Here is a 24,708-nt window from a genome sequence, read left to right as displayed (position 1 = left end):
GGCCAGGGCTGGACTGCGAGGGCCCCCGATGCCCTGCTGGCTGGTGTGGAGTCCTTGGACCTCTCTCAGAGCCGTTCAGTTTAGGAGATGTGTCCCAGCTCAGTGCCTAGGCTGTATGTGGTGAGTGGCACCCGCGTGAGTGCCCTGGCAGCTTGTGGCTTGCTCGGTGGGACGAAGACTCCTTCTGCGCTTCCTACACCAAGGTACACGCGGCTGCAGGTAGACCACTGCCAGTGTGTGCCCTGCCCTGGCCTGCCCTGCCCAGCCGCTTTCCCAGCCTCACGGGGGGAGAGGGCCTGTGGAGCTGCTGGGGCTGGTCGAAGCCTGTGCAGCACCCACCCTTCTGGACACCTGCGGGGCTACTGATGGAAGATGGGTGCTTTGGACCAGCTGTTTTTTGCATTCCGCTGCAAGATAACAGGTGGAAGGGGCCCAAGGAAGTGTTCCATTGGGCCTGACTTCTGAGCGTCCTGTAGTTTTCACACACGGCTTCTGATAACTCGTCTTCTGACCACAGAGCTGTTTTAAGTTTAAATGTTATCTCCATTTTTAAAATGAGATCTTCTTGTCTTTATTGATGGGATCAAGGGACTGGCTGCTGGTCATACACTTGGAAGGCCGTGCCCCTAGGAATTCGGGCTATGTGCCCTTGGACCATACCTACCAGCTGGTTTGCGGGGGAGCAGCTGAGGCCAGGAGCAGCAAGGAGGCCAGGGCCACTGGAGACTGGACCCTGAGGGCTGCCTCCCTCAGGCACTCTGGGCCTTGAGAATCATTCATTAACCTGTGAGCCCCAGGACCTCCACCCAGAAACAGGAAGAGGGTCATGGGCCTGTGTCCTAGGCTGCCAGAGGACCAGCGGGGCTTGGAGTGTCTGAAAGCCCCGTGAGCACCTGCATGCCTCCCATAGCAGGTTCACAGTCCGTGGCCCGAGTTTCCTGGCACTTTGTGGGGGTGCAGTAACCAGGTCACTGTCTTCACAGTGCACAGCTCATTCGCATCAGCCCGGGCCCACATTTCCAGTTGACATGCGGGGGGGTGCCTTTGGATTCCATTTCCTTTGCATTGTCCCCAAGGAACTGCGCATGCCGGTGTCTCCTACCCATTTTGGTGACTCCTAGGTAGTTGGGGCCCTTCGGGTGTCCAGGCCTCTGGTCTGAAGTGTCTGGAATGCGCTTACCCATCTTACCTTGCCTCTGAGAATCCCTTTTGAGACCGATGGTTCTCATCTTGATTTGATAACTCGAGAATCACCTTCTTAAAGAGTCACTTCTTTATAACTCCGCAGAGGTTTTGGTGTTACTATTGCCAGCTTCTGCCCCTGTGGTGACTGCGCATGTGTGTCCACGTCATGGAGGGACATCGGCCACTGGATGTATCATGTCCTGTTTGCAGGAAGAAGATGGGCATCGCAACTAGAATGGTGACTGTTAGGGCCAAACAGGGGTGGGCAGGTTAAGGACACCAGCAAGGAAGGCGACACCCCATGCTGGGCCCTAGGGGCTTGTGAGAGAGGGGGGCTGCTGGAGAGAGGGGTGGCCTTCTGTCGAGGGGCCTTGTCAACTAGTGGTGAGCCTGGGAGGCCAGGGCCTGCTTTTCACTGCACTTATCCCTGTGTCCTGCTTGGTTGCGGTGGTGGAGGGGGCATGGATGTGTAACCTGGCCCCGGGCATGGTTCCCTGCTTCGTGGGAGCTGATGCCTATGGGTTTATAGTAACTTGGGATCTTGGTAAGGGGGGGTGGAAGGAAGGAACTCGGTTGGCCAGCTTAGCTGAGAAACCCAGGCCGAGTGGGCTTTGGTAGGTCCAGAGGCCGCTGTGACCATGCTGCCTGGGCCACGTTCTCTTTTCCTGGGCTTGGCTGGTTTCCAGTTGTCTGCCGGGTGGCCTTGAAGCAACTTGAGGGCAGTCTGGACCTCTCTGTGTATGTACAGGGGGAGCACAGTGAGCAGATGGATGAGGGAGGAGGGCCCTGGTTAGATGGGGTGTCTGTGAACTGTGGTCCCACTGCCCAGTGTCTGGTGACACTGGCAGCTAGCTCTCAAGCCAGACACAGCAGAAGGAGCACAGCTGTGCTCTGGATCTGAGGGAGAGAGGCGATGCCCAGACCCCTAGTCTAAATGCAACATGCATGTGATCCATGCAGATCGCATGAAGGTTTTATCTGGAGCCTGGCTCATATTTTGGTTATGAAACGTGAGAGCGGTGGTTCTGCTTGCTGGCCTGGTTTACCTTGTCCAGTCTTTACCTGGCTCTGTCTGTCCTGGGTTACTTTTCAGGATGAATGAGCTAACAGTGTATACAGGAGGTTCAAAACAAGCTCATCATCACCCTCACGAGCCAAGTACGTAACATTTATTTACCCAGAACTCCCCACTCCAGACACTGTGGCCTGACTGTTGGAGAGAATGACAGCCGTTTTACTTGCAATGGTTCATACTTTTGTCCATTCCTTTAGGATTGGTTCTAGAAATTGTGGTTTGGCCTTTCTGATGTCCCCAAATGTTGAATGAGCTCTAGAAAATTCTCAGCTCTGGCCCTTACAGTTTTTTCCTAAATTTGGAATTTGTCTTTCTAGTTTTGTTTCTATCTGCCCTTGTCCTCCCCACTTGTATGAACCTAAACTGTCCAACTGAATTCTGAAGGAAACTCTAAAAGGGAGGGCTGGCTTTTAAAAATCAGGAAAAGCTGATGCAGTAACTTGTCACAGCAAAAATATTTTTAACCAGCTGTATGACCATGGATACTTCCCATTTCTAACTGGGGTAGTGCTTAACCTTTTTTGGGTCAGGGATTCCTTCAAAAATCTGAAAGTTGGACCTTTCCCACAAAAATGCCAAAAGACACCATTTAGTGTATACTTTCTGGGTCTCCACACACCCATCCAGGGATGAACCCTCTCCACACCCCATCTCTGGACCTCAGCTACGGAAGCCCCGTTCTGGAGCCAGGGCTGCAGACTCTGCAGGGTGGGCTGCCTGGTGGGTCTGAAATCCCGAGGGGGCGCCGCTTGGCCGGCCGTCCGCCTGAGACCTGCATTTGTTGGCTCCGGAAGCAGGCAGGCTGGCGCTGTCCTTGGGCTGGTCTCTCCCCCTGAGGAGTGTGCTGGAGATAACCCCCAGGGGTGGTAGTTGGCTGTGCTGTGACAAGTGGCAGCACCCGGGGACTCTGAGCACGGTCTCGTGCACTCCCGAGTGTCTGAGGTCCGGTATGGCATTTGGCCCCCCGGAGTGGCTGTTGGAATCTCTTCTGATGGTGACATTGGGATGCTCCAGTTTACTTTGTGGGGAAATATAGGGTAGTTAAAATTAGCAGCGAGAGAGTCAAGTCAAGGTTGTCTAAAAGAATTAAGCAATGTCACATTGCGATAAGACTGGGGAGCGGCTGGGTGGGATTCCTCACCCCAGGCCGAGCCCCGGTGGAAGGGTCAGGCTTGCAGCAGCACGTGGGACCTGGGAAAGGAGCCACCCGCTTAGACCTCTGCGTTCACCCCATGGCCAGCTGCGCACTGTGGCATAGAGAGCGCCCTGGACTTAAAAATACAAATTCATTGGAGGTCTTATGATGTTGGGTTATAATGGAGTATATACACTCTAATTATTAGGTAAAGTTACGACGTCTGTTTTTATTTAACTATATGACACAACGTACTCTATATAATAGTCATGGGGTGCTGTTGTGTCTGATGCATTGTAATACTGTATCATACAGCATAAGGTCTCATCATAACCTAGATTTTGCTTAATTAAAGTTCTTGGTGAGGAGGACATCTGGCTGCCTGGGTTCAAGTTCTCCACTAGCTCATTTTCTTTTTTCTTTCTTTCTCCCTCGCTCTCACTCTCCCAGATCTTTAAAAAGAGAGAGAGAGGGATCCCCCTGGGTGTCTCAGCGGTTTAGCACCTGCCTTTGGCCCAGGGCGTGATCCTGGAGTCCCGGAGTCCCGGGATCGAGTCCCACATCGGGCTCCTGGCATGGAGCCTGCTTCTCCCTCCTCCTGTGTCTCTGCCTCTCTCTCTCTATGTCTATCATGAATAAATAAATAAGATCTTAAAAAAAAAAAGAAAATCTAAAAAAAATAAAGATTGCTTTAAAAAAGAGAGAGAATGAATGGGGGAGGGGTAGAGGGAGAGGTTGCAGCAGACTCCCCAGGAAGCAGGGAGCCTGACATGCCGCTCCATCCCAGGACTCAGACAGTGACGAGCGGAAGGCAGATGCTTCACCCCACAACCAGCTCATTTTCACTGACGTGAGGGACAGTGTGGTTCACAGGAGGACTGTGATCCAGAGTCTGAGCCTGCACCACCAGGAATTCTCAGGACCGTTCCTTGTGCCCTGGGCCTGGTGGGCAGAGAAGGTTCTTGGCTGGCTCCTGGTTCACAGGAATTCTGGGGTCAGTGAGGGTCCTGGTTTGCCCTGACTCCCTGCTGGGCTGGAATACCCAGGTCTGATGGTTTTCTCTGCAGAGGCCACAGCCACTGGGGGCCCTGCAAGGCTCTAGCACGTGGCCACTCTCCTCTCCTCCGTTTTCTCTCTCCCATGGCGGCAGCCAGCCTCTTGGCAGAACAGGCTAGCTCTTTTTTTTTTTTTTTTTTTTTTAAGATTTTAAAAATTTATTATGAGAGAGACAGAGAGTGAGTGAGAGGCAGAGACTTAGAGGGAGAAGCAGGCTCCATGCAGGGAGCCTGATGTGGGATTCGATCCTGGAACTCTTGAGATCATGCCCTGGACTGAAGGCAAACGCTCAACCGCTGAGCTACCCAGGCATCCCAGGCTAGCTCTTCTAAGCTGGGAAGAGCCCAGAGTTCCAACTGTTTGTAAAATCAAGGTTTCGTATGCTTTAATCAAATAAGGAGAATGTGGCTTTAGTATGATCAGTTACTGATCATAGCAATCTGCTAACCCCATCTGTGGCCCTAAAGATTAGAATCCTATCTTAATGGGAAGCCACGAGTCAAATGTCATGTGTGTGACTTTACACATTACTCTAGTGGTCATGTATTATATATGGGAGGTGAAGTGAAGGATTCTTTTACTGATTTATTTTTTATGTATTTACTTTTTTTTTAAATTTTATTTATTTATGATAGTCACAGAGAGAGAGAGAGAGAGAGAGAGAGAGGCAGAGGCAGAGACACAGGCAGAGGGAGAAGCAGGCTCCATGCACCAGGAGCCCGACATGGGATTCGATCCTGGGTCTCCAGGATCGTGCCCTGGGCCGAAGGCAGGCGCCAAACCACTGCGCCACCCAGGGATCCCTGTATTTACTTTATAAAAAGTAATCTCTGCACCCAACTTTGGGCTTGAACTCCCCACCCCGAAAATACGAGTCCCAAGCCCTAGAGTCCCAAGCCCTACCGACTGAGCCAATCAGGTGCCCCAGGAAGGATTGTTTATTTTTCTTAGGGAGCTTGCCTGGGGGAGGGGAAGGGGGAAGGGGCAGAGGGCAGAGGGAGAGAGTCTTAAGCAGGCTCCGCACTGAGCCCAGAGACCTCACGACCCTGAGATCATGACCTGAGCCAAAATCAGGCATTGGACGCCTAACTGAGCCAGGCAGGCGCCCCAGTAAAGGCCTGTGTTAAACTGTTTTTGTTCAGGCCTGGTTTTAATTTCTTGAGTTAAACAAACACGATCCTCTCTAGAGCCACACCTCCCATCGACAGCTGCTCTGCCCCTTCCAGGTGTGTGTGCGTGCCCCGGTGTGTGCGAGTGCCCCCGTGTGCACGCGTGCTCCTTCCCTGGGGTCAGCGCAGCCCCGGTTGCATCTCCAGGCTGCGGACCCTGATGTCTCGTGCGGCCAGGCAATTCCGGGTGCCCGTGTTGAGCTGCTGACCTCACTGCTCTGTTGGGACAGGGAGGGTTCCCTCCAGAAGTGAAGACCAGGACGGGGCTCCTGCATGTCTTCTGATCCCCTCCGCCTTTCCCAGCCTGGCAGTGACCTGGCGCTGGGAGGAAGCACCGTGTCTGCCGCGTGCCGGCCGCGCTTCCAGTCCCGCATCCTCTGCGCTGGACTTCGTGCTGCGGTTCCCCCTTCTGTAAGTGGGGCTAATGCTAGGATCCCCTGTGTCGGGGTGTTGGAGGGTTTGGTGCGTGTGTGAGCGCGCGCGTGTAGCATCTGGAGTCGGGATCGGCTCGTAGGAAGGACTCTCAGACTTGCAGCTAGTGAAGCCCCCACGCGAAGCCGTTTGAAGGTTTCGGTCTGCAGAGAGACTCTGCGGTTCCCGGGAGAAAGGGGGTGAGACCATGGGGGCGGGGAGACTGGAGGCAGCCCTCTCCTGTGCTGGAGGGGCAGGGCCAGGCTGGGCTGCGGGAGGCTGCTTGTCCTGGCAGGTGCAGCGGGATCAGGAGGGTGGTGAACAGACGAGGCCGTGCGAGAGCCCGAGGTTCTGGTGGCCGTGGTCTCTGCGTGTCAGCTCCTCCTGTGGGCGAGCCGGGCCCCTCGCGCTGTGGGGCACTAGCTCGGGGTTAGGGACTTGCCTGGGAGAGGGGGTTAGGGGAGTTGGAATTGTGGGTGCAGCGGGTGGGGTGGCGGTCAGAAAGGAGCTGCTGAGGTAGCCTTGGCTTGGAGTAGCCTCGGTGGAGCCCCGTGCGAGCAGGAGAGGGGGAGAGGATCCTGGGGGTTGGGGCCTTGGCACCTGTGTCCTGGGAGGCCCGAGCGCACAGGCTGGCCCAGCGTGGGGACTGCTGTACCTGCAGGACCCCTGAGGAAGGCGTTTCTGTTAATAGACCTAGCGGGTGCCTCAGGACAACCTCTTTAAATACATCGGTGTTTAAATTAAAATACATCAGTAACTTTCATATTTGTAGTTAACTGCCCTTAATCGGCTGTTCAGCCAGGTAGGCCTCAAGGCCAGCATCCTGGCTGGCTGTGGGGTGTTCCCTGGGGGGGGCACATTTGAAATCCAGGGGTGCCATTAAGTGTTCACGAGGGGGCTTCGAAAGACCTGGAGGAGGGGGGCTGGGGGCATTCGCAGCGGGCTCTCCTTGCCTCGTGCGGAGGTGTGGGCTGTTGCCCTGTGGAAACACCAGCGCGCATCCAGGTGACCTCACCTGTCAGGCAGTCGGGGCAGCTGAGTCATGCTGCTGTAAATTATATCCGCAAGGAAAGGTTTGTTAGCTGCGGTTATGTCTTCTCCCTGTTAAAATTAGCCTTGAAGACAGAGTGAGGTGTGTTGAGTTTATAGCGCGTCTATTACAGGCTTCCTGCCGGCCCTGCGGGCCTTTCTCCTGTGATGATAGCGCCCTTGGTGTGTGGTTTTAAATCGTAGAATCGAAGCTCGTGGAGCGGAGGAGAAGGGACAGGTGCTTGGTTCACACCCGGCCTTTTTGCTGGTGGCCTGGAGAGGTTCGCGACTTGGGTCAGGGTCATGCGGTGCCTGATGCTCGTAGTGTCTGCTGATGAAACACTAAGGGGGGAGCCCCGTGGCTGACCGTGAGTACCCCGCTCCCTCAACCTCAGACTGTTGCATTAACTTGGCTGCTCCCTGGAGGTGTGAGTAGCTCCTTCTCCTTTCCCCCATAGTCTTTTTTTTTTTTTTTTTTCATTTATTTATGATAGTCACACAGAGAGAGAGAGAGGCAGAGACATAGGCAGAGGGAGAAGCAGGCTCCATGCACCGGGAGCCTGACGTGGGATTCGATCCCGGGTCTCCAGGATCGTGCCCTGGGCCAAAGGCAGGCGCTAAACCGCTGCGCCACCCAGGGATCCCTCCCCCATAGTCTTAAATTTTTTTTTTTAATTTTTATTTATTTATGATAGTCACAGAGAGAGAGAGAGGCAGAGACATAGGCAGAGGGAGAAGCAGGCTCCATGCACCGGGAGCCTGACGTGGGATTCGATCCCGGGTCTCCAGGATCGTGCCCTGGGCCAAAGGCAGGCGCTAAACCGCTGCGCCACCCAGGGATCCCTCCCCCATAGTCTTAAATTTTTTTTTTTTTTAATTTTTATTTATTTATGATAGTCACAGAGAGAGAGAGAGAGGCAGAGACATAGGCAGAGGGAGAAGCAGGCTCCATGCACCGGGAGCCTGACGTGGGATTTGATCCCGGGTCTCCAGGATCGTGCCCTGGGCCAAAGGCAGGCGCTAAACCCCTGCGCCACCCAGGGATCCCTCCCCCATAGTCTTGAAGTGACTTGGGGAAGGTGTGGATGAGCTAGAATGCAGTGGTGTGTGTGTGGGGGGCACTGCTGACAAGTGCCCCGCTCCGGAGAGCCTCCTGGTACCCTGGAGAGAAGGGGTCGTGCTCCCTTGGGGTGGGCTTCTGAGGACCCAGCTCAGGCATGAATGTGATGTGTTTTCAATGTGCCTTGATGGTGAAACACTTGCTTTTGAACTGTAACTGTTACTCCGTGTATGCTCCTTCGCCTTATTCTGGAAAAGATTTAAGACGCTTTAAGTAGACAACCGATTTAAGAGGCACTTGTAAAGATACTAGAAAGATGTGTTTGCAGGCTTGCCGCGCGCTTCCCTGGCTGTGCTTTGGCCTGTTCCTCACACGTGCGCACACACAACTGCCTCCAGACTGTGCTTCCTGGGCCGCAGAGGGAGAGCCTCGGTAAGGGCTGGCTGACGGGCCGTAAACCACCGCCGCTGCTCCTTTTCTGGCCCTAAGTCCCTTCTTTTTGGAGGGATCATGAGCTGAGACCCCAACCCCCTTGGGAGCCCAGTAGGGCACAGTTAGAGATGTTGGGGGCCTCAGTGCAGAGGCTCCCCAAAGGCTGGAGAAGGAGGATGTGATTGGGGCTCCCCAGTGAGCGGCAGCTCACCCAAGCCAGCACGGCTGCCTCCCCAGGATACGGTGTGTGTAGTCAGTGACAGAGGATCACTGTGGACTCTGGCGTCACTGGCCTGAGTGATCCCCTCTGGGACCCTCCCCTCATGCTGATGACCTTAGTGCTTTCCTGAGAAAGAGTGTCTTGCAGATGCCCAGCTTCAGGACTTATGTCGAAGGGATGTCTCCAGAAGTGTTGTAGGTGCTCCTTCTAGAATTATTGCTAAAATTCATTATTTAGCATCTTTACGACCTCTGCACAAAGACTAAATCTCAAGTTTGCACCTATCCTGGGCCTGAGAAGCTACCCGGGCAGGGGGCAGGGGGCAAGGGGCAGGGGTGGGCCCAGAAGTGTGCAAATCCCTGTGCAGGGCTGCTCCTTCCTCTGCCTCGGGCTTCCGTGCTCTGTATCGGCCTCTGATGGGTTTTCTGCCTCTGTCTGGTCTTGTCGGTCCTTGTTTCTGGGGCATTCTTTTGTACCCAGGGTGTGCACACCCTTGGGAAAGGCCTTACAGGAAGGTGGGCATGGATGTGCAATGACTGGAGCGTGGGCCTCACGGTCTGAAAGAGTGATCCGACTGAGGCAGGCTGCTTTGGTGGGGTTCATGCTCTGGTCTTCTGAAACAAGAGCTTCTGCAGATCAGTGGGGACGCTACTGGCCTGGGCTGGGCACAAGGCCTGTCTCTCCCCGGTGGGGACTCGGCACTGGGGGTGCTGGGGAGAGGGCAGTGGGGGCTGCCTGAGTCCCAGCACAGGCGAGGGCTGACTGTGGCATGAGGTCCCAGCTCTGCACTCGAGACCTGGAGGCCGTTGGGGTGCCGTGACCTGAGGAAGGCCTGCTGACCTGTTGAGTGGGGGTCCTTGCTTAGTGGCGGCCAGGACCGCAGAGGGGGCTGCGTGGGTGGGGAGCTGCTGGCTCCTTCCCACGGCCCAGGCCATGCTGGAAGCCACCCTGGAAGCCGTAGGGTGCAGGCAGGCCTGGAGGGAGCCTTCCTGCGGTGGGGAGTCCTGAGCCCCACACTCAGCCCTGATTCTGGGTCTGCACAGGCCTTTGCAGATTGCTCACTGCCTTGGAGCCGGCCTTGCTGGGTCGTGGGGGCCGGGGGGGGGGGTGCTTTTCTCCCACGTGAGGCCATGCTGGGGACAGAGTCCCCGGGGTGGGGAGGGGGCTGGCACCCCGAGGACCTGGCTGGGGTGTGAGAAGCGCCTGCGGCCCCGCCCTCCCTACAGAACTCCGACAAACACAGGCCCACTTGGTGTATTGGATTAGGCTTTTATCCCCCAGGAGAGTAACCAAGTAAACAGAATAGAGTTTCTTTGGGCTCCTGGCCAAATGAGAAATATTTTGGATCTGGTGACCTTTTTCTTTGGGTCACTATTCACTGTGGAAGGTTTCGACCCGTATTGCATTTCAGAATAGGAAGAACGGCTTATTTTGCCGAGTGGCAAATAAGGAAAAGAATGAAAGTCTCTTGGAGTCTCTGCTTCCAGAGGCTCCCCTGGGAGGAACATTTTTATAGACACCAGACGTCCTCCCCAGCTCTGGCCAACTTTCCATGCCGCTGGCGGGGGCGCGCCGAGGGCCGGCCCCTCCTCCTGAGCCGGCGGCCTGGGTGTGCGGAGCCTGCACGGCCCGCGAAGCCAGGTCCTTCCCCCACAGCCACGGCACCACTGCCCCCTCGTCCCCAGGCCCCGGCCCCTGGCTGCCTGGCTTCCCCTGGGCTTGCGGGCTCTCCCCTAGGACTCTTCCCACATGGATCGCAGTCCTGTGTTTCCACAGTTGCGTTGCAGCAGGTCACCTAATCGAAGGTCGCGGTCCTAATTGAATTGCAGGGTAAAGTGCTTACAGGCGTAGTTAAAAGCCAGTGAAGAAAATCAGACTTAAACCATTGGTTTCGTTTTGTTGTTTAAAGATTAATTAATTAATTACTTTGAGAGGGGGCAGAGACAGAGACAATCTCTGACGGACACCCCTCCCCCCCAGTGTGGAGCCCGACGCGGGGCTCCATCCCATGACCTGGAGATCATGATCTGAGCAGAAAGTGAGTCGGACGCTTAACCAGCTGAGCCACCCCGGTGCCCCAACTTAAGCCATTGTTAAAGCAAGTCCATACTGTTCAGCATGAAAACATCCTGCCTGACTTTTTCTGTTGTTGTTACGTAGCATGTGCCGCAAAGGAGCGTGTTTGTGAGATGCAGCCGAGGCTCCAGCCCAGCAGCAGGTGTGCAGGGCTGGGGTGCACGGACACCCTCTGAACTACTGGTATTGGGGGCTGCCCTCTTCCAGTGCCACCCGCCTTCTATCGCGGGGACTCAGGTTTGCACATGCGGTGCCATGGGTCCTCTGTGGAGTGCAGTGCACGCAAGACTTGACCTGTGTCTCCGTTGCCACCTGTCCCCTGCGCCTTCCAGCCGCAGAGCTGCCACTGCAGGAAGATCCTCGAAGCCCTGGGTGCGGGTGGGTGATCGCTGAGTGAGCGCAGCCCTGCTCGTGCCCCTGGTCTGGTGGGCCCCTGGCACCGCCCTGAAAGTCCAGGCGGAGCTGGAGCTGATGCGGATGCCTGGGATGTCTGGAGCGGTTGAGACATTCTGGGCTGCAGTGTCCAGGGCTTCCTCCTGTGCTCTCCACTCTGCCTTCCTCTCCTGCCTCTCCCAGGGCCTATAGAGCTTTCAGGCGGACAGGGAATCCAGAGAAGAGCTCAGTGCCCCCAGCTTCTCCCAGCACACAGGCCCTTTGGTAGCCGTGGGACACCTTAGGCTTAACTTCTGAGAGGCTTTGCACAGGCCCAAGACGTGGGGTGTCATTTGGTGACGAGGTTGTGGGTTTAGGGGTAGTGGTGACTTTGGATGGATTTTGGATACAGCCAGTGGTAAAATAACAGCCATCCCAAGGGTGGTTGGGATTGATGCTTCCTACACCCATGCCCTTGGCCAGAAAACACCTGCTGGCCACCTGGCGTTGGGTATGAGGCAGAGGTGGGCCGGTAGCTCTGTGGGTTGTGCCCGTGCCAGCCTGCCCTGCTGGATTGGGTGTCAGGCTCCTGCACCTCTAGTTCCCATCTCATCCAGCTTGTCCCACTTGGAGACACCCAGGTGAGAAGTAACCCTTGGAGCTTTAGGAAGAAAGGACGCTAGGTCAGGCCCCAAGACCGGGGGCCGCTCATTCCAGCACCAGGGGAACACAGCAGACTCTTGTGGCCTTTCCTGGACTTCAGAAGCGTTGCCATCTGCAGGGGGAACCTGGCTGATGTTGGGGGTGGGTGGGAGGCTGTGGTTTGCAGTCAGGGCCTTGGACGCAGGAGGACTTGTGCAGGTTTGCTGTGCTTGAGGGGTGAGGAGGGCGAGAACAGAGGGAGCTGAAGGGGAAGGGGTGAGGGGCGGCTAGCAGGAGGGGCCAAGCTGGGACAGAATGTCCTGGCCGTACCTCGTGCTAGGGACAAGGCAGCCGGGAGCACCGAGTGGCGCAAACACAGTATAGGGGGTGCAGCCAGTGGGGGCTGGACTCCAGGAGGAGGGAGGGGCGGCCTGGAGAGAGGGGCCAGCAGCTGAAAGGGAGCGCTGTCCCCGGCCACTGGCAACCGGGCTGCCGTGCACTGTGCGGGCAAGTTCCTCTCGTCAACGGTGGTCCGGCAGCCCTGCCCTGGACACGTGGCCAGCTCTCAGGAAGGTCGAGGAAGCCGTGGCAGGGGGGACACCTGGGAGGGCAGAAGTAGTGTCAGCACTGGCTCTGCTCAGTGTCTCGGTCATCGATGGATCCCTGGGCCATCGGCCGTTTCTCCTCTGAGGTTCGGGTGGGGCTGGACCATCCCTGAGGGTCTTACCACCGCTGCTGCCCTTTGACCTGGAGCCTGTTATGTTCCCGGATGCTTTGTCGCCAAAGGAGTTTCAAAACTGTTCTCTTATTTGTCCCTTGAAGCCCCCACGGCTGACCTAGGTCACATTCTCCCTGTGCTGGTGGCCTCCTACCCGAGCGCCTGGCCCTCCTGCCGTCGTCTGCTGCAGGCCTGGACAGCACGTGTCCGCTCCCAGGCTCCCCTGCCGCTGGTCAGTACTGGTCCTTTGAGGGTGTCTCCCTGGGCTGAGCCCCTGCAGGGCAGATCCTGCTGTCGCGGAATGCCCAGCACCTAGCACCGTCCAGGGTGGAGTGAGCCTAGCTGTCCTGCTCCTGCGGAAAATCAGGTCTAAAACCCCGCGCCCTGCACTACCCCTGGACCTCTGAGTGCAGCCACCCCCTGGGTTGGTCTGGGCCTGCCTGCTGCCCTCTGTTGTCATGTGGGCCGCCTCCCCACCTCTGATACCCTGGGAGGGGTGGGGCGAGGGGGAGGGGAGGGTGTCAGGAGGTCTCACTGGCTGTGCCTTTAGGTGACGCAGCTCCTCTCCACTCCCCCCTCCCCGTTTGTAGGTTCCATGAAGGAGGGACCCTGTCCTAGACCAGCAGTGGTTTCTTTGTGTCGAATAGCCTGCCTGCTCCACAGGTGGCCTGGAGGGGGTAGTCCTGGTGACCTTGTGAACCTCCGGCCTCATTGGTCGGTGTTCTCAAGCTGCGGAAGGTCCTGGGCCTTCGTGGTGTTCTAGACCTAACCTGTGTACCTGCCTTGACGGCGAAATCGCCAGCTATGCTTACTTTCTGATAGCTGAGTGGAACCACTTCTTAACCTAGATTTTTGTTTTTCCAACAAAGAATTTTTCCCTTTTAGTGACAACTGTAGGTAGAAGTTCCCATGAAACGAGTGGTATTGTCATGATTTGATTACTCTTATTCTTCAAGCCATTCAAACAAAAATTAGACCATGCTTGGTAACTGAAATTCTGAGATGGTTCTCTTTTTGTGATTGATCTCTTTTAGGGCTGTGTACCTGAGCGCCACACTGTGATGTAGGTTGAACAAAGGATTTGGTTTACACAGAGAGCTTTCTTGCTTTCTTGCTTTCTTCCTTTGGACACAGAGGTAGAGGGAGAAGCAGGCTCCCTATGGGGAGCCCGATGCTGGACTCGACCCCAGGACTCCAGGATCATACCCTGAGCCCAAGGCAGACACCCAACCACTAAGCCATTCAGGCCTCTTAGGAGTTTTCTTTTCTTTTCTTTTTTTTTTTTTTTTAAAGATTTTATTTGCATAACAGAGAAAGGGAGAGACAGAGCAAGAGCGGAGGGGAATGAGCAGAGACAGGGAGAAGCCGACACAGGACTCGATCCCAGGACCCAAGGATCATGACCTGAGCTGAAGGCATAGGCTTAACAGACTCAGCCACCCAGGCGGCCCCACCCAGGAAGTTTTCAAGACTATCTTATCCAGACGTAGGCAAAGGCAACCACGGTCCTACTGCAGAGGGTTGAGGGTGGTGGCAGCTGCTCCCTTTGCCGAGAACCTGCAGGGTTTGGGCTCCGTGGTGATCCTCGCACTACTTGGTCCTCTGCACGATCTGGAGGTGTCATTCCCATTGTAGACGGGGACATGAGGGCTGAACGTCTGAATCTGCAGTCACGAGAGACCCAGTTAGTGATTGAGGACCTCAGTGATTGGGGACATCGCGCCGACCGTCACTCCACCCCGCCGACTGCAGGCCTGGGAGGAAGCAGAACTTGTTTCGAGCAGCATTACACACTGCTCTGTTTCAGAGGAGTGCGAGAACCGAGGGTGGCCTTGAAAGATTAAGGGGGTGGGAGTCAAGGTCCAGAGCCCAGGGCCTGTGGTGGGCGAGGCTGTGATCCACAGGTGCTCAGTCCCTCCCGCCCACCTGGCTCCGCAGAGCCCCACGCCCAGCGCAGAGCCCCACACCTAGCGGTCTCCCTGAGCGGTCTCTTGCTGGGAGGAAAGACTTGTGTGTCACCCGCGTGTCACCTATGTGGTGGCTGGCTTTGTTCTGACTTTGCTTCCAGTTCCTATTGAGTTGCAAGCTACTGTGTTAAAATAAAAAGCTCCCCCCCCCCCGCCCCACAGGTGAAGTGAAGGGTAAGTGGCATCTTATTCAGATGTCTGCTGGGGTATTGGCAGCACAAAAACGCCGCTTGCCCACCCAGCCTGGCACCTGGGGGCCAGCTGCTGATGGCCGGGCCCGCTATCCCCTGGCTTTCTACAGTAGGCTACGCAGCCGACGTAACTGTCTTTCAGGAAATTAAGTTTAAATCAGATTGAAGTTATGATGCTCCTTGTTCTTTTCCATCCCAACAATTATCTTAAAATCTCTCCTTTTAATTAACTCTATTTTCCAGGTCTTTTTGTATGCCAAGTGGTTTGTTTGTGGAGTGCCTGGCGCTGTGCCCCCGATCTGGAGACAGAGCTGCAGCCCTGCCCTCCTAGGCGGCCCCGGGACGGGTGGGGTACCAGGGGCTTGGCCGCCCGGCCTTGGCACAGCGCTCAACGACGCAGGGCAAGGGCCCAGTCTCCTTCCCATCAGCCACGGGCAGCTTGCTACCCTGCCCTCTGGCTGAAGCCGCTCTTTTTTTTTTTTTTTTTTTTTTTAGAACTGCTTCTTTGGCAGCTTTCACTTCTCCTGTAGGCAAGTCTCAAGCTAATATTTATCCTGCAAAGTATCTTAAAAATGCTGGAGGGCGAGTATTTGTGGAGAACTCTATCAATCCCTGAAAGAGCGTTATTGTTGCTTTGATAAACTGAGGCACTGTTTACAATAGCCAGATTGTGTTTGAACTTGCAACCTTTAATTCAACAGTTAGTTTTTGTTAACAGATGGAATTGTTTTGGCTGTCTTCGCCAAGAGATCTTTTATCCCTGTGGTTTTTGTTTTTTACTGGCGGGCCTTTGGCCCCTGCTGGGGGAGGGGAGACCTGGGCGGCTCAGGCTCTAATACATTCAGGTGTTAACTCATTTTATGGCTGGCAGGCTTTTCAGGAATGTGGACCTTTGTGCTTGGAGCCCGCCCTACCTCTTTATGAGTTGTCTCTTTAAAACTGGGGTGCCTCCTTCCACAGGGAACACTGGCCTCACCCGGAGAACAAGGGAGGTAGATGTAGCCAGAACGGGTTGCGGTATTGTTCGCCTGCTCAGGAGATCTCGGGTCTGAAGGAGAACACGGAGAGTGAAACTTCTTCCTTAAAAAATGAAGTAAAATCTTTCCTGTGGGGGTTACTTTTCAATAAAAGGAGCCGCGTCCCAGATCCCACCAGAGCCTGTTTCCTCCTCCCGCAGCCCTCTCTGACTCTGAAGTGGTAAGCACCTGCTGCTGCCCTGGGGACAGAGGGGACCAGTGCTGGGCCGGGTGGGCTTGGGCAGGAGGCGGGAGGAGCGGTGCTGGAGAAGTCCGGGTCCTGCAGAGTGTCACAGTGCTTCCCCCGTGGCCCGTGGGGGCTGGCCAGAGCTGGCCAGGGCAGCCTGTCCCCGGGGCTGGGGGCGTCCATGGCGGGGTGTCAGGCCGGTTGGGGCTGGTGCACCTGGCCTTGTGCGGGGGCAGAGGGGCCAGGGTGGGCTGCCCCCGGGGGGGGGGGGTGACATGTACGATGGGCGCCTAGCAGAGGTCACACGGGCGCGCCCGGCGCCTGGGAAGGCCCGGGGCCTGGCTCTTGGCGCCTGCGGAGTCCTGTGTGTGCCCCGGGGGGAACATTGGGGAACATAGGGACCAGTACTTCCTCCTCCATCGGCTGACTCATTCTGTCCTGCTGACTTGCTCTTCTCTGCCGGGCTCCGGCTGCCTGTGTCTCTGTCTCTGTCTACGTGTGTCTCTGCCTGCCTGCCTCCTTCCTGACTCATGCCCTGAGTGGGAACTGCCGGCGATGGCAGCAGTGCTGGGGGGCAGGGTGTCCTGGGACTCCTGCCGCGCCCATGAAGCCCAGACATTGGTGGCTGGCCGAATTGTTTGGGGATGTGCTCTGAGGCCCTACAGGGACAGGAAGCCCACTTCCTTGCTAGTATGACTTCCCAGATCATTTTCTAGATGTGTTCTTCATGTTGCATTATTGTCCTTTTATTTTTGGCAAAATACACCTAACAGAATTTACCACCGTAACCATTGTTGAGGGTACAGTGGAGCGGCCTGAGTGCAAATTCACAACGTAGTGCACCGTCAGCACCGTCCATCTTCAGAACCTCTTTGTCTTCTCAGGGGGAAATGGTCCTAAGCAGGAAGGTCCTGGGTTGGTGCTGTCACCATCCAGGACTCTGGCTGTGGGAATAGAAGTCCCCCAAGGTCCGAGGGAGATGCGGGGCTGGGTTGCAGTGTAGCTGATCTCGGAGGGAAAGTGACTTTTTTGTGCATTGTCATTTATCTCCAGTAGATGTACAGTCTAACCTGTTTTACCCCATTCGTTTCACACACATGGTGTCTGCCTGTGGGAGCACATCCGGGTCCTCCTCTCGGGCTGAGTTTACATAAAGCAAAATACCATCAGTTTATGTATTTGAGAAGTCCATTGTGCCCAGAGTAGCTTTCTTTCTTTCTTTTTTTTTTTTTTAAGATTTATCCATTTATTCATGAGAGAGAGAGAGACCGAGACAGAGACACAGGCAGAGGGAGGAGGAGAAGCAGGCTCTTCGAAGGAGCCTGATGTGGGACTCAATCCTGGGGTCCCGGGATCGCGACCTGAGCTGAAGGCAGCCGCCCAATTGCTGAGCCACCCAGGGGACCCTGGAGTAGCTTCGTTTTAATGACATTCCTGGGGCTTCAGTTTCACGAGCTCCTGACCAGCCCAGTGGCCAGGTATTCGCCTCTGGGGAAAGGCGTTGGGGATTCTCTCTGCCTCCTCAGTCGAACATTCCAGTCGATATCTGACTTGGGTCAGCTTTAGGGGGAGCCTGCCCCTCTGCCAGAGTGGTGCAGGGGAGGCGAGGGCCACGTTGGGCTTCCTGCGCGTGGATCTGCACTGTCTGCGAGGGAAGATGGTACGCTTGGCCCCGCTGGCGCTCACCTGCATGGCAGGCATCTGGGGAATCTGGGCTTTCCCCTCGCTCAGGGAGGCCCGGGCTTGATCCCGCTGCTGTTTTTGGCCATGTTCTCTGCACTGGCTGGAGGCAGCCTTCTGCTGGCTCGCAGACGGTAATCCAGTCCCGGAGGGCAGTGCTGAGAGGCTGGGGGACGTCAGCACCCACAGATTGATGAGTGGGAGAGGTGCCTCTTGGTGCTGTCAGCTGAGAAACACACACGAGGCCTGTGGCCTCAGGAGCCCAGTGCTGACTGGGTCGCAGGCAGGGAAGGATGCTCTACATCACCTGGACAAGATCAGGGTTTCTTAACCCCACCGGGGCCTATTTCAGACCTTGACACAGGACTTCTCTGTCTTGCCTCTCACCTCAGAGAGTAGAGGAAAGAGCAGTTGACGCCTTTCTCCTTGATGGGCACAGGGCCTGGTAAGGCTGGCTGACCCAGGAGCACCCTGAAACACAGAATCTGTGCTGACCAGAGCAGATGGCTGTGTTGGTAAGGGTGGGTGCCTTGTCTCGAGTTCGGTGGGGAGAAGGCTAAGTCGGCAGTGAATAGGAGTTGCAGGGAGGGGTGAAGTAGGTGCTGTGGACTGGAAAGCCGTGGGATTGTGTTAGGAAACAGTGGGGTAGATGCTCGGGGCAGAGCCAGCCAGGGGAACGGTAGGAACGGATGGTCTCCGTGCACCCAAACATGTGAGGGGTCTGCTGCTCGCCTGGGTGGGGTTAGAGCGCAGTCTGTGTCTTTGATGTCGAGAGGAGACTGGGAGAAGCTCTGAGCTGGTTCCTGGTAATTAGCTTTGAATCTGTACTAATTAAGTGGACCTGCCAGTAGCTCTGCATCCATAGGCGGCTCTTCAGACCTGCCTCTGTTGGCACCGCCTGGGCCTTTTGAGATTTGACTTTGGTTGCAAAACAAACACTCCTGAATGTCCCGCCACACAGCAAGGTCTTAGTCTTATTCTGCATTTGGAGAGGACAACCAGAAAATCCATTTTTAAAAGTAATTTACGTTTGTTTGTTGTTGTTCTTTTTTTTATTTTTATTTTTGTTCTTTTAAAGATTTATTTATTTAAGAGAGAGCATGTGCAAGTGGTGGTGGTGGGGGTAGAGAGCGAGGAACAGAGGGAGAGAGAGAAACCCCAGCCAAATCCTGGACTCCTGCTGAGCCCGACGTGGGGCTCCATCATCCTGACCCTGAGACTATGACCTGAACCAAAATCAGGAGTTGGGCATTCAATCGACTGAGCCACCCAGGTGCCCTGTTTCTTTTTAAGTTAAAAATACAATTAGGTCCCACAGAAGCAGAAAGACTGTAACTATAAATCACCCTGAAGTGACTCCTTTTTCTGTGCTTCTGTACCTTTTTAAAAAAAACTTAATTATGATCATAATGTGTACTTGATTTATAATCTGCTTTTTGCACTTGATATTAGGTCTATTTCCATCTCAGCAAAGAGTCACGCAGCGTGATTTGTGTGTGGGTGCACCACACTTTATTAATGGATGCTTCAGGTTTCCTAGTGGTGTGATCAGCATGCCTGTGCCTTTGTAGCCTTATGATGAGTTCCGAAGAGGGAGCTACAGGGTCAAAGGGTATTCACATTGTCAGACTTTGGATACGTAGTGACCACAGCTTCAGTTTTTCAGAAGTCCTTTTAATGGTGCCAGGACTGTCATGAGTAATTGCGTGGGGATAATCCTTAGGTTGAGCACTTGAGCTGGGAGGAGTCCCAAGGAAGCCCTGGTTCCAAATAGTGGACTTCTCCAGACAGCACAACGGGTAGTCACTTAGATACCAGCCTGGGTTTCTTCGTCACAGAAAATTGGGGGACCTCCAGGTTAAGGGGTCATTCATGTCTGTAGAGGTAGTCTGATTTACGTTGTAGAGGAACTGGGGGGAGGCTCCCGTCCCCCCTCCCTGCTTCTCTGAGAGCTTGTCTCTGCTCCCAGCCACTTCCCTGAGCAGGGACCCCAGGGGCAGGGGAGGTGGCTGCCGGGCCCTCCCTCCCCCTGCCTGCCCCTCCCTCCCCCTGCCTGCCCCTCCCTCCCCCTGCCTGCCCCTCCCTCCCCCTGCCTGCCCCTCCCTCCCCCTGCCTGCCCCTCCCCCCCAGCCCCCGCTCTCCCTCCCTCTGCTCCCTGCCTTCCCTGGGCCTCTGAACTGGGGCCTGGGACCATGTTTTCCTTGATGTAAAACCAACTAGGTGCTGCAAAGGGGTTCAAGAGATGGAGGGGTTTATGAAGCGCCTAGACGCTCAAAAGACAATGTTTTTAGTGTCTCAGCAACACATGCGGTCTCGTGAATGGTGCAGATGCGACCCACCCCATCTGTATACCCGCTGACTTGCATCTCTGGCCTCAGGTGTGCGGAGGGGGACAGAGTGCTGGTTTTATAGCTGTTCTTTTACTTCTTAGGGAATAGGGGTACATTTAACCTCAGGCCACATATAAAGCACATGTAAGGGATCCCTGGGTGGCTCAGCGGTTTGGAGCCTGCCTTCAGCCCGGGGCGTGATCCTGGAGACCCCGGATCGAGTCCCACATCGGGCTCCTGCATGGAGCCTGCTTCTCCTCTGTCTGTGTCTCTGCCTCTCTCTCTCTGTGTCTCGTGAATAAATAAAATCTTAAAAAAAAAAAGGCACATGTAAGTTCTACTCATTAAGAAAAACTTCACCTATTTAAAGAAAACTAGTGTTCATTTTACTGCTTCTCAAATACGCTGGCCTTTTAGGTTCACCTCCCCTGGCCCATAATTTAAGTAATTCCATGCTGTTAGACAGCCGCTTCCCGGTCACTCCCGTGGCCCTGCCTCCTTTTTTGCCCAAGGATGACTGCAGAACCCGGAGACTCTTTGGTTTGGTGTTAATATAAATGCCACCGGAAGGTTTCATCGTGGCTTGGCAGCTGTAGTGGTGGTGCTCCTTCATTGTGCCTCTGTCTCTGAGGTCAGTCCTTGATTACATGTATGTAATGGGAGGAGCTTATATTTTTCATTTTTTTTTCCAAGACCGTTTGGTGCTTACGAGTGTCCCGAGGCAGCCCGCGGCCTGCCTGCCTCTCGTTTTGCCATGGCCTGGAGAAGAGTTCCTTCACGCCTGGCTCAGCCCTTAGCCGAAGACGGCTCAGATTCAGAGAAATACTATGGGTGTTGGCAGTGGTTGCCCGCCTGGCATTTCAGGCGGCTGGAGGCCGGCTTGCCCTGCGCTCGCCAGGGTCCCGGAGCCGCGCGGTGGACGCACGCTCTCGTTGCCATGGCAGCCAGAGCTGCTCGACTCCAGCGGCTCGCTAGGCACACTTAGGAGGAGGGCAGGGGGGAAGGAAACCACTTGCGGCTTTTTAATTGAAAAACAAAACCCATCCTGCTGAGTTGATGATGCAAATCTGGGGAAACGGATCTAAAAGGTCTGAGGTAAAAAGTCACCGGAGAAAGTCGTTGCAGTTTAGCATAAGGCAAATGTCGAGGGGAGTATTATCTGCTGGGGGCAGCATGTCCTCATTTCAGCGTAGTCTCCTAAAGGTACGTGTGCTGGCTTTCCGAGGGTTGGATGCTGGCTGTGTTTTCCTTCACGTTAGGTAACAGCTTGTTTTATTTTTATTTTTTTTAACAGCTTGATAGTGCAAGATACAGAGGGATTCCGTTTAGAGAGGGGCTTGATGTGGATCCTAATGCCTTGACCCCTAAAATTTAGGAAGAATAAGTACTTTGATTTGATCCAACATTGAAAATATGGTCACGCAGACTGTTGGTCGAGTCTGCCCATTTAGCTCTAGTGTATCATCCTGCTGATTCACTCGGGGGGCCTGTGCTGGGGGATGGTGCAGGGTGGCCGCTGCCCCGAGGGAGGAGGTCCTGTTGGGACGCACTGCCCTCGGTACTGGGTTCAGGCACACCAGGGCCTTCCCCAGCAGCACCCCCCCCCCCCCCCCTCTGCACTGGGCCCGGCACCTGGAAATGGGGTCAGGAGGGAGTTAAAGGGGTGCTTGCTGTTTGCTCCCATTTGATTCACTCCAGCATCCTGCTGTGTCTTACCTAAGAGACGTGGGGCCTGGATCCCGAGGCAGGCCAGCAACCTGAGGAACCTGTAGCTGTGCCCTGGTGCCGCGGCCCTACAGAGTGGCTTTTGGAATTGGGTGTGCTCAGCAAAGGAGCTCTGGGACCCCGTGAGTAGATAGTGTTTGTCTGTGGCTCAGCAGCTTTTCCGTCAGTACCTTGTGCTGCATCTGGAAGGTCTGTGCCCTGCCAGGAGGACTCTGCTCCTGCTGTCTTGCCCTGCCAACATGTGCATGGTTACACCAGCATGCAGGGTGACGATGGCCGTGAGCTTGGTGAGTCATGGTGCTGTTTGGACCTTTTGTAGGGAGGGCTGCATTTGGGGCCTCTGATTTAGCGCAGAGCCTGAGATGACTTCGCCTGTCCCCTTGCTGTGTCCCCTCGTCCCGATCCCCGCCTACCCTTGGGGGTCACAAATCTTGTGATGGGCTGGGGAGCCCAGTGCAGGAGGCTGCTTCTAGCCACGGTGGAGCTCGGGTTGGGGCAGTGGGAGCCAGCAGTGGCTTGTCTGCTTCTCACAGGGGGACCGGGGAGCCCCTGTGCTGGGAAGGCTTTTTGGTGCCTATGATGTTCTGCTAAGAACGCGGGCCCAGCTGGGAGGCCTCCACTGGGCTGGGACGAGTCTGCCAGACTGCACGGGCATCAGGCTCAGCCCTGAGAAGCCCCAGCAGGTGGCGGGGTGGTGATCTGGAGGATGCCGCGTGTGAAACGTGGCCGTGCGGTGTTTTATGCTCTGGGAGCCCCTGGACTCGTGCCGTTTCATTAAAGCATAGGAATTCCTGAGAAGTTCCACCTACGTGTGAAATTGTGAGCTGCTGCGATTTCTTTGGAGGGTGTGGTGCCTTTTGTAGAAAAAAATAACACCTTAAGTAGTGTGTACATTTGAAAGTTTACTTGAATTGCAATATGCCAGTTTTAAGGCATTAAAATCCTCTCGACTATTCATTAGCATTGACACACTGGTTTCTGCTTCCTATTCAGAAGGGAGAGGGATTTGCTTTGAGCTCTGCACTTAGCTTGCTCTTTTCTCTAAAAGGGAAGCATTACTAAAAATTGGTTTTCTTCATTTAATGGAGTAATTATGGGTTGGTCTGGTCCTCTCCTTCTAGTGCTCATGAATTCATTTCTTTCCAGCCACCTGAGTGCCTGCACTGGCTAGGTGCTGGGCCACCCAGTGGTGATCTGAGCCATCCTGCCCTCGGGGTGGGTGCCTCCTGCCTGCTGTGTGCTCAGGCTGCCTGCCTCCAGAAGGAAATGCTCCTCCCGGGACCAGGGTGCCACAGTGGGGAGAAGGGTCCCAGACTGATGAGAGCTGAAGGAAAAGCAGAGGGGCCTGGCCAGCCCAGAGGACATCGTGCCACCAGGGTCCTGGAAGCAGGGAGCTCTGAGTCCTGCAGGTGGACAGGAAAGTAGATGGGCAGGGGGGAGCTGTCCCCACCTCTGGGAGCTTGCAGTGGGGGTGGGGTTGTGGTGTTGAACAGTCAGATGTCCTGGGCGCCTGCGGAAGGAGCATCCTGGCCCGGGCTTCTACTGGAGGTGTACGGGAAGGGGGGGGGGTAGGTGTGTGTTCGAGGTGTATAGGGCCAGGCAATGTGGTCCACACAGGAGTGGTCCGGGAGGAATGCTGGAGGTCCAGGGATCGGGCCCCTCCTGCTTACTCTGGGATGGGAATCCATTGAGAAACACTTTAATTAGACTGACTTGTTAACAGTGTAGCAATATTTTCATCCCCTTAGCTCCCAGGGGGGCCTCTTTCCACATTTCCTTTGCTTGGGTCTGTTAATACTTAGAAGAGTGTGTACACACACATCTCCCCCCTCTCCTCCCCCTTGACCGACATCAAGTCACAACAAGCTGATCAAAAGGAGTCGAATAAAAATTGATGTCAGGTCTGACGTGTGTTGTGTTTGGTCTCAGAAGTGTCCTCAACTGGGTCTTGTGACACAAGACACTCAAAGGCTGAGTTATTGAAAGGTTTTAAGTCCTAGTGAAGCTTTTGATCATTTGTCTCCAGAGTGGCAAGGCGCTGCCCAGACCCTGACACTCCAGTGAAAAGGGGTACAGTTAACGACTGTGCCGCATACCCCAGCCGTGGTGCTCGGGCCCACTGAGAGTGTCGCACTTGGCTGTCCTGTGGGTGTGTGTCGTAGTGCAGAGTCCTGGGTCCCTCTCCAGAGAGCTGGTTCTGTGGACCAGGTGGAGGCCTGCCTCGACATTTGTAAATGAGCCCCCCGGGGTGGCCTGATTCCCACTGATGCGTGTGGTCTTGGCCACTGGGGCAGCCTACCAAACCCACAGGCTGGGGTGTCCTCAACAGTGGGCACTTACTCCCTGAGGTTCTGGAGGCTGGGAAGTCCAGCCCAAGGTGCTGGCAGATTGACCACTTGTCTGTCTTCTGGGCCTGCTTCCTGGTTCATACACGCTTTCTTGCTGTGTCATCAAGTCGGAAGGAGCCAGAGAGCCATGGGATGTCTCTCGTGAGGACACTGATCCCATTTATGAGGGTTCCACCCTGATGACCTGATCCCTCTCAGAGGCCCCAGCTCCTGATCCAGTAGCATGGGAGTTTGGTGGGGGGCACAGCAGCCACAGAGGCTGTGTTCTTTGGGGATACCACAACGTCACAAGCCTTATTTATTTATTTTTTTTAAAGATTTTATTTATTTGGGGGTGGGGAGCACGAGCCAAGGGGAGGGGCAGAGGAAGAAGCAGATGCCACGGGAGAGAGGGAGAGCAGGGACCACCCTCCCTACGCGAGGCTGGATCCCAGGTCTTGGATCGTGACCCCATCTGAAGGCAGACACTTAATGGACTGAGCCATGCAGGTACCCTCCCTCCCCATTTTCAATATATCTTAATTTTATTATCCTTGAGCTCACATTTCCTAGACCGTAGAGGCACATTGATTCAGAGGAGACCAGGCTGGGTTTCTGCAGGTGACACCATAATACCTAGAGGAAGGTAATTTCACACATGAGAAAGTAATTCCGCAAGTCCGGAACATTCGGGATGACCACCTC

The 24,708-nt window shown here is 55.1% G+C and overlaps 1 protein-coding gene across 8 annotated transcripts in view; it reads left to right on the top strand.

Moving 5' to 3' along the window:
- SLC45A4 (solute carrier family 45 member 4) overlaps window positions 1-24,708 on the top strand; it is a 78,559-nt gene that overhangs the window by 9,780 nt on the left and 44,071 nt on the right. The window contains exon 1 of one of the 8 annotated variants that reach the window (XM_038555639.1): window positions 15,714-15,935. The exons of the other annotated variants lie outside the window; for them this stretch is intronic. The gene's annotated coding sequence lies outside the window, so the exon portion shown is untranslated. Of the gene's footprint in view, window positions 1-15,713; window positions 15,936-24,708 lie in introns of those variants that run through there. 8 annotated transcript variants of the gene reach the window in all.

This window comes from Canis lupus, chromosome 13, assembly GCF_011100685.1.
Source record: "Canis lupus familiaris isolate Mischka breed German Shepherd chromosome 13, alternate assembly UU_Cfam_GSD_1.0, whole genome shotgun sequence".
Taxonomy (NCBI): Eukaryota; Metazoa; Chordata; class Mammalia; order Carnivora; family Canidae; genus Canis; species Canis lupus.
The sequence above is the reverse complement of the archived record's forward strand: the minus strand, read 5'-3'. Positions and strand labels throughout refer to the sequence as shown.